Source organism: Triticum dicoccoides, chromosome 3B, assembly GCF_002162155.2.
Source record: "Triticum dicoccoides isolate Atlit2015 ecotype Zavitan chromosome 3B, WEW_v2.0, whole genome shotgun sequence".
Classification (NCBI taxonomy): Eukaryota; Viridiplantae; Streptophyta; class Magnoliopsida; order Poales; family Poaceae; genus Triticum; species Triticum dicoccoides.
The window spans coordinates 3,088,316-3,095,975 of record NC_041385.1 but is presented as its reverse complement, the minus strand read 5'-3'; the positions used below and the strand labels follow the sequence as shown (position 1 = coordinate 3,095,975).

The 7,660-nt window shown below is 44.0% G+C and overlaps 1 pseudogene; it reads left to right on the top strand.

Annotated features, from left to right (window-relative positions):
• Positions 1–496: 496 nt before the first annotated feature.
• LOC119282837 overlaps positions 497–7,660 on the top strand; it is a 15,273-nt pseudogene continuing 8,109 nt past the window's right edge.

Sequence of the window (7,660 nt, the reverse complement as noted above, 5' to 3'; positions counted from 1 at the left end):
GGCCTTTAGTCGCGGTTGGCCAGAAGAACCGCGACTAAAGGTCCTCCGCCCCGACGGCCACCTGGCGCCCACGTGGACGGGCCTTTAGTTGCGGTTCTTACGCAACCGCGACTAAAGGGTGGGGCCTTTAGTCGCGCCCGTTCGGTCGCGGTTGCGCAACCGCGACTAATGGCAGTTGCGAATCGCGACCAAAGGCCCTTTTTCCACCAGTGTTTCCTAAAGTACATCTCCATATCCCTGCTGTGTATGTATGGCAGTGGCACCGTAATAGCCCGAACTGGTTCATCATAAACTATTCCCCTTCGTATTGTTCTAGAGATCTGCTTCGTGCAAAGCTCGATTGGCTTATTGGAAGGGAACTGAAAGGGACGAGCAGTTAAATTGCTCATAAATCTGTACTATGCAGCTATTTCTTCAACTTTTCCATTACTTATATCATGTATAAACTAATCATGCAGCTGGTTCTTCAACTTTTACATCCAGGTGAAGCAATAACATGGCTGATGGGCCATGCCATATGCCACTCCATTTGTTGGAAAGCATGACAAACAATTTCTCCAAAGACCGCATAGTTGGCAGCGGTTCGTATGGAAAAGTTTATCTGGTAATGATTTATCATTCAAATTTCCATATAGAGTTTTGCTTCGGCACATGAACCATATGTTGCATGCGTTTTCCATCACATAGTGCTGCGGACATGCTTACAAATTATGCGATTTAGGCGCATGCCCAAGATCGTTGACACTGTTTTCACATATTTGATTTACTACACTGCCCAAGTTAACTTGCGGGCTAAAATATTTCTTTTTCTGTCAGTCTTGTTAAGGGCCTACTTGCATATAACTTTCTAGGAATCTACGCATATTAAAGGAAGAACACTTGGGTACAATGTTTTCTTCTTTTTAGATGCCACATATATTCTTACAAATAGAAAACTGAACCATATATTTCCAATAGGGGGTGCGGAAAGATGGGCAAAAAATTGCTGTAAAGATCCTTCAAGACATGCCAGGACATGACGATGTGCTATTTGATAAGGAATTTTTCAATCTTGTAAATCTGCAACACCAGAACATCGTGCAGTTAGTTGGTTATTGCCACGAAACCCGACGAGAATACGTGATGTTCAACGAAACTAAGGTTCCTGCTGATGTGACAAAGAGGGCTCTTTGCTTTGAGTTTATGGAAAATGGAAGCCTTAGCGACTGTATTTTTGGTAAACCTATGATGATGCTTCACTTGTATACGTAGCATGTTAACTGCCCATTTTTCGTATATATGTTTCAAGAATTCTGAAATTGTCTTTGTTTATATAGACGAATTTAATGGACATGGTTGGCGCAATCGCTACGCTATAATTAAGGGTATTTGCAATGGTTTAAAGTACCTTCACGAGGAACTGAAGCCTCCTGTTTTTCATTTGGATCTAAAACCGGCAAACATATTGCTGGATAAGAAGATGATCCCGAAAATTGCAGATTTCGGGTTGTCCAGATTCTTCAAGGAAGAAAAATCCTATAGAACTAATAGCCCTATAGGAACACTGTAAGCTTATTCTTGATGTGAACTATTTAATTTCTCGAAGTACAGAATTCCTCTTTACATCAGTCACTAACAATACGCGTTGTGTCGTTCTTGCAGTGGGTACTTACCACCGGAGTTTATAGAAAAGAAGATAATCTCAAATAAATTGGATATATTCAGCCTGGGTGTTGTGGTTTTAAAGATAATTGCAGGGCCTACAGGCTTCACGAGAAGTGCTGAAATGACCTCCGAGCAATTTACTAAGATCGTAAGAATTCCGTTTACTAATTAAGATCGGCTGGATATTGTCGCTGGTATTGTGCTCTGTTCTGTTTTATCTAACACAGAAATGTTCGCTGTGTTCTGAATTGCCAGGTGCATGGGAATTGAAGGAATAGGATACAATCAGCTGCGTCAGGGGATTTGTTGGATTCGTATTGTGAACAAGTAAAGAGATGCATCGTAATTGCTTTGAGCTGTGTGGAGGATGATCGACAGAAAAGGCCAACTATAGGGGATATCGTTAATATGCTAACTGAGTCAGAGACACTAGAAAACTATCAGGGGGAATTAATTGACCAGGTATGATCAACAATACCAAAATCTATTTTGGTAGTATGTTTTTAGTCATTTTTCTTGTTTTCCCGTCCTACAAAAACAGAGGCCAAGCTTGAACATATATTACTGATGCTTCCGACCTGAAAATATTATGCCAATTGATATTAATTTTCGTAGCTTTGATCTTGGCATAGGGAGGTGGGATGATGGACCCTGTCCGCCCTTGCGTCAAAGCCATGTTATTGTAGTTAACCTCGTGGCTTTTTTCTTGCATGCAGATGAGCACTTGCGTGGTCAAAGACACTGAGCTGATAAATGTACATCCCCTCCAGCTCCACTTCTCTTTCCGACCGAACAAGCTTATCTCCTGCCCATTTCATGTAACTAACAACATGGACGATCACCATGTGACCGTGAGGTGTGTGCCAAAACACCCGGAGGCAAAGCGTTATTACGCCGATCTGTATAAACTGTACAGTACTGTGCCACCAAGGTCCACACACACCTTCGTTGTAGCGATGAAAGAAGAACAGCAGCCGCCGGCCAACATGGACGAGCTTGACATAGTTGTTGAAACTATCCTAGGGGAGGTGAAGCGGCGTTACCAGTTTGAGACGGATATTAAGGATGCTAGAAAGGAAAACAGCCGTGGATTTCGTGAGGTGACCCTACAGGCCGTCTGTGCAACAACGTGCGAGAAGACAACATTTGAGGTTAGTTGTTGGTCTTGTTGGATTTGAACATGATGAAATAGACGCTAGCTAGGATATTCTCTGATACTTTTTTTCCTTATACAGTTATACTTCACCTTCTGTTTTTGGCCTGATAGGGTGCATGTTTTGATCAATCATGCTTACTTCAGGTCATGCTTCATGATGGTGGTATTGGTATGCTAGAAACGTCAATGGATGTGCACCCTACAGAGCCTTGGTGAGTTCAAGCTTCTAGCGGAATTTTTTTGCATCGTGTGGGTACAAAGTGAGGTGCACTTAATCACTTGAGAAACCAGGCCATAGCCTTGCATTATAGATAAAGCAGCCAACCAAGGATGCATACAAGAAAGTACAAAGGTAAAGGTAGTTTGCTGGGACACAACCAAACAAGCCCCCTAAAAAAAATTAGAAAACAGGTACATAGAGGCGACCCGTGCTAGCTCGCCGGAACCAGACAACTCGCCGCCACTTGAAGCGGAGAACCATCGAGTCAAGGGCGTCTCACTCCCAAAGTCTCAAAAGAAGCCGTCACTGCCGCATAAAAGCAATAAGTGCAAATGAGATCAGTCGCATGTTGCAGCGGTTCATGAACAATCACAAGCTTATTTCGGGAGGTCCAAAGGGCCCAAGCCATGGCTGCAAAGGAGAACAAGAGGAGGGGTCTACTCCTACCGGTGAGAAACTCAATAATTACCACAATGTCACTCAAATCTGCCGAGCACCAATTGCACCCCAAGGCCTCACGAAGGCAACCCCAAAGGAATTGCGCCGCCATGCACAAGAAGAAAATATAAGTAAAATCCTCGTCAACCCCGCACAGAGGGCAAAGGCCATCTTCAGGGCCATTCCTCTTCAACACTTCAGATATCCGACGGGAGGCGGCCATGGGTGAGCTGCCACAGGAAGACGAGCGGGGTGCGCATACCCCACAGCTCAGCAACCGAACTGGGGCCAGGCCCATCCAATAGGGAGCGTTAAATAGACCTAGAGCTGAACACACCCAAACGGCGATCGCCCCCAGGACACCGAGTTCGGCGAGCCCGGGGAAAGCCAGCCCACAGAGCCTACCACTCAGCTTCCTCCTTAGCCTTGAATGGCCGGCGGAAGTAGAGATTCCAGTGGCATTACGACAAACTGTGACAACTATAGAGTCAGGCTCATTAAAATGGAAAAGAGGGACTATAAAGAATCCTGCAGCATGGCATGGCTAGACTAGGCCCCCCTCCGAAATGAGGTGCTTAATACTTTGCATCGACCGCTAGAACATGGACCCCTCCGTTCGAGAGCACATGAGAATAGGGTGGTGCTACTTGTGATCTGCGTTGGTTTTGTCCCCGGAGAGGAGAGGATGATGCGGTACAGTAGAGTAAGTATTTCCCTCAGTTATGAAACGAAGGTTATCAATTCAGTAGGAGAACCAAGCAACACCTCGTTAGCAGCACCTGCACACAAGACAACACACCTTCACACCCAACGCGAACAAGGGGTTGTCAATCCCTCGACGGTTTATTACGTGATTAAATTGTATGTGATAGATTAGTAGATTGGAACAAAAATACAAAATAAAATAAATAGTAAAATACTGCAGCAAATATTTTTGGTTTTTTTAGTATAAAATAAAGTAGAGATTTGTCTGATAAAAATAGATCAGGGGGCCATAGTGTTCACTAGAGGCTTCTCTCAAAGAAAATAGTATACGATGGATGGACAAATTACTGTTGGACAACTGATAGAGACGCAAATAATCATGATGATATCCAAGGCAATGATCATGTATATAGGTATCATGTCCGAGACAAGTAGACTGAAATGATTCTGCATCTACTACTATTACTCCACACATCGACTGCTATTCAGCATGCATCTAGTGTATTAAGTTCACGAAGAATGGAGTAGTGCCTTAACTACGGTGACATGATGTGGACAAGAAAAAACTCTCACGAGAATCAATCCCATCTTTTTACCCTTAATAGCAATGATACATACGTGTCATCTCCCTTTCTGTCACTGGGATTGAGCACCGCAAGATCGAACCCATCACAAAGCACCTCTTGTCATTGCAAAAACAAAATCAATCTAGTTGGCCAAACCACATCGGCCAATCTCTCCTATAGGGCTAGCGGCAGCTGCGCTTCGCGCGGGCAATGTTGATTCACCTTTCATGCTCCGTCTTCGACCAAATCGGCCGACCGACGTGCCTGGGTAGGGCTCTCTCCGATGAGGTGGTAGTCAGCGATGGTGTCTTCTGCTATTAGCGTTGATCCTTGACGACAACACTGACCTGCGGCAATGGACTCGTTGCGGATTGTGATGGCCATCGAAAGGTATTCATTAGGGTTCATCTCTCTAGACCCGGTGGCTGACCTCAGTAAGGAGATGCAAACTATGGATGACAGCTTGATGCAGAGGGATGGTTGTGTGGCGGCGGCGCAGCCGCTGGGATCGTGTAAAAGTGTTGGCGACAACACATAAGTGACATGAATGGAGGTGCTACGCAAGCACCCGGTCTCGAGTTCCGGGGCGAATGCCTAGGTCTCCGTGATGGATATACTTGGCAATGACGATGGTTTATGTCGTTACCTTATTGAAGGCATCACTCGGATAAGCTCGGATTGGTTCTTTAGGGTGAAAACCTAGATTCTGACCTTTGGTGGTTGAAACCAGTGATGACGGCTCTTCAGTGTCACTCCCTTCTTAAAGGCGTTACTGTTGAAGAATCTTGTCGTCCATGTGGTGTCATGAGATGGTTGGTGCTGATATGGCTATTTCCGTAATTTGTCAATCGCAGATCGGATTGCTTTGGGCTTTCTTTTTTCCTCTCCATGCATAGCTTTGGTCTTATATGACTTTGCTATTTGTTGGGGTGTTCTTTTGTGTGTGTGTGTTCGTGGTGGTTGTGTGCATAGTAGCTATGCTGAGGCCGGATGTGTGCTCAATTTGTTTTGTATCCCTTTGATGCTTCATTTTGAGCAAATAAAATGCATTCTTTGTAGAAAAAAAGTCATCGCGGTCAAAACCGCTTGACGGAGTCAAAACCAAGACGAGGGTTGATTTCTGAGCCACATGGTTAGTTTGGGATGCAATTCGACCTATTTTAAAGTCTAGGGTTGAATATTAAATCGTGTGGTTAGTTCAGAGTTGTAATATGGACTTTTCTCCCGACCCTTGGCTGGTGAAGCGTACCGTGTACCACTCCAGGTCCACGACGGCCCGTGCCACGGCCACGGAGAAGAGGATTGTAGAGAGAACGCGATGGTAGACGTCGACATGGCCGGACTGCAAGATCAAGATATCATGTGTGTAGGTGGCCGTGCGGTCTATCCCAGACAAACATAGCCATTGACTGGTCCTCAACCAGGGGGCGGACCCAGAATAAAAACTGACTGGGGGCACTCTCTGTAAGAAAACTCACGAACACATTTTCACATAAGCTTGTAAACGTCAAAAAATGTTTTTTATTGCGTGGCAACCAAACCGGACTGGTATTTTTTCTGTCCGCACAGCTTACCATTTACAATGGATGCATACTTTTCGAGCACATGCAACTAGGATGGAGACCCCTGGTGGATCCACACCTCTGGCAGTCTGGAGTACACTTTGGAAACTCCCAGTTCCACGTAAAGTTCAAGTGTTTGGATGGAGGGTGTTACGAGGAATCATCCCGCTGCGAGCTATCCTCACTAATAGGCATGTCGGTTCTAATGGAGCCTGCCCAATCTACCATCAGGGGGCGGAGGACATCAAGCATCTTCTATTCCAATGCACGCATGCAAGGGATTTGTGGGACCGACTAGGCTTGCCGGAACTAGTGAATCAGTCATTGCCAGTGGATAGATCGGGATCGATCATTGTCACGCATATACTGTCACTTCCGGACAGTCATCTATCTCTACATCCGAACATCAATTTTAAACAGGCCATTTTGGTGGGAGCGTGGTACCTATGGTGGATTAGGAGGCAGGCCACACACAATGAAACATACCCACCCTCATGGAGATGACCTATCTCAGTCCTGTCCATTGTGAGGAATTTCCAAAATGCCTCTAAACGAATGACCGAGTTGCCTGAAACAAAATGGAGGAAACCGGACCCAGGATTCATAAAACTTAATGTTGACGCAACTTTTTTTGCACATGAGGGCATTGGTGCAACTGCAGCTATTCTCAGAGACAACAGGGGAAATTTTATTGCGGCTCACTTCAAATTTATTGCTATTGCAGCCGATGCTATCACCATGGAGGCAATGGCCATGAGAGATGGATTACTATTCGCTAATAGTGAAGCGGAGTCTGATTCCCTTCAAGTCATTAATTTCTGCTCTGGACAAACAAGATGGTGGGATGAAGCTGCAGTCTTATTTGCAGAATGCATAGATATCGGTTCATCTATTGGAAAGGTCACCTTTAAGCATTGCTTACGATCATGTAATAATGTAGTGCATGTGCTAGCAAATCATAGTTATCGTAATAAGTCCTCTTTTAGTTGGCTGGACGAGCCTCCTGATTTCTTGATGAGGGAACTCGTGGACGATGTAAGCGTGTTATTAATTTAATAAAGCTAGCCATGACGGCCTTTCCTCAAAAAAATGTTTTATATATATATATATATATATATATATATATATATATATATATATATATATATATATATATATATATATATATATATAGTGATGCTATTCATCACCCAGGATGCAAAATAAGTTATTCTTCACCCAAGGTAATCTTACGATCACTTCATAATTAAATTACATTTGGAATTCAAATAGTTATGTTCCTATTGATTCACTACGTAAAATTTGGTATAATAAAATAAAAATATAGGTCATAAGACAAGAAAATTTGGAGTTTATGTATATTTTACAC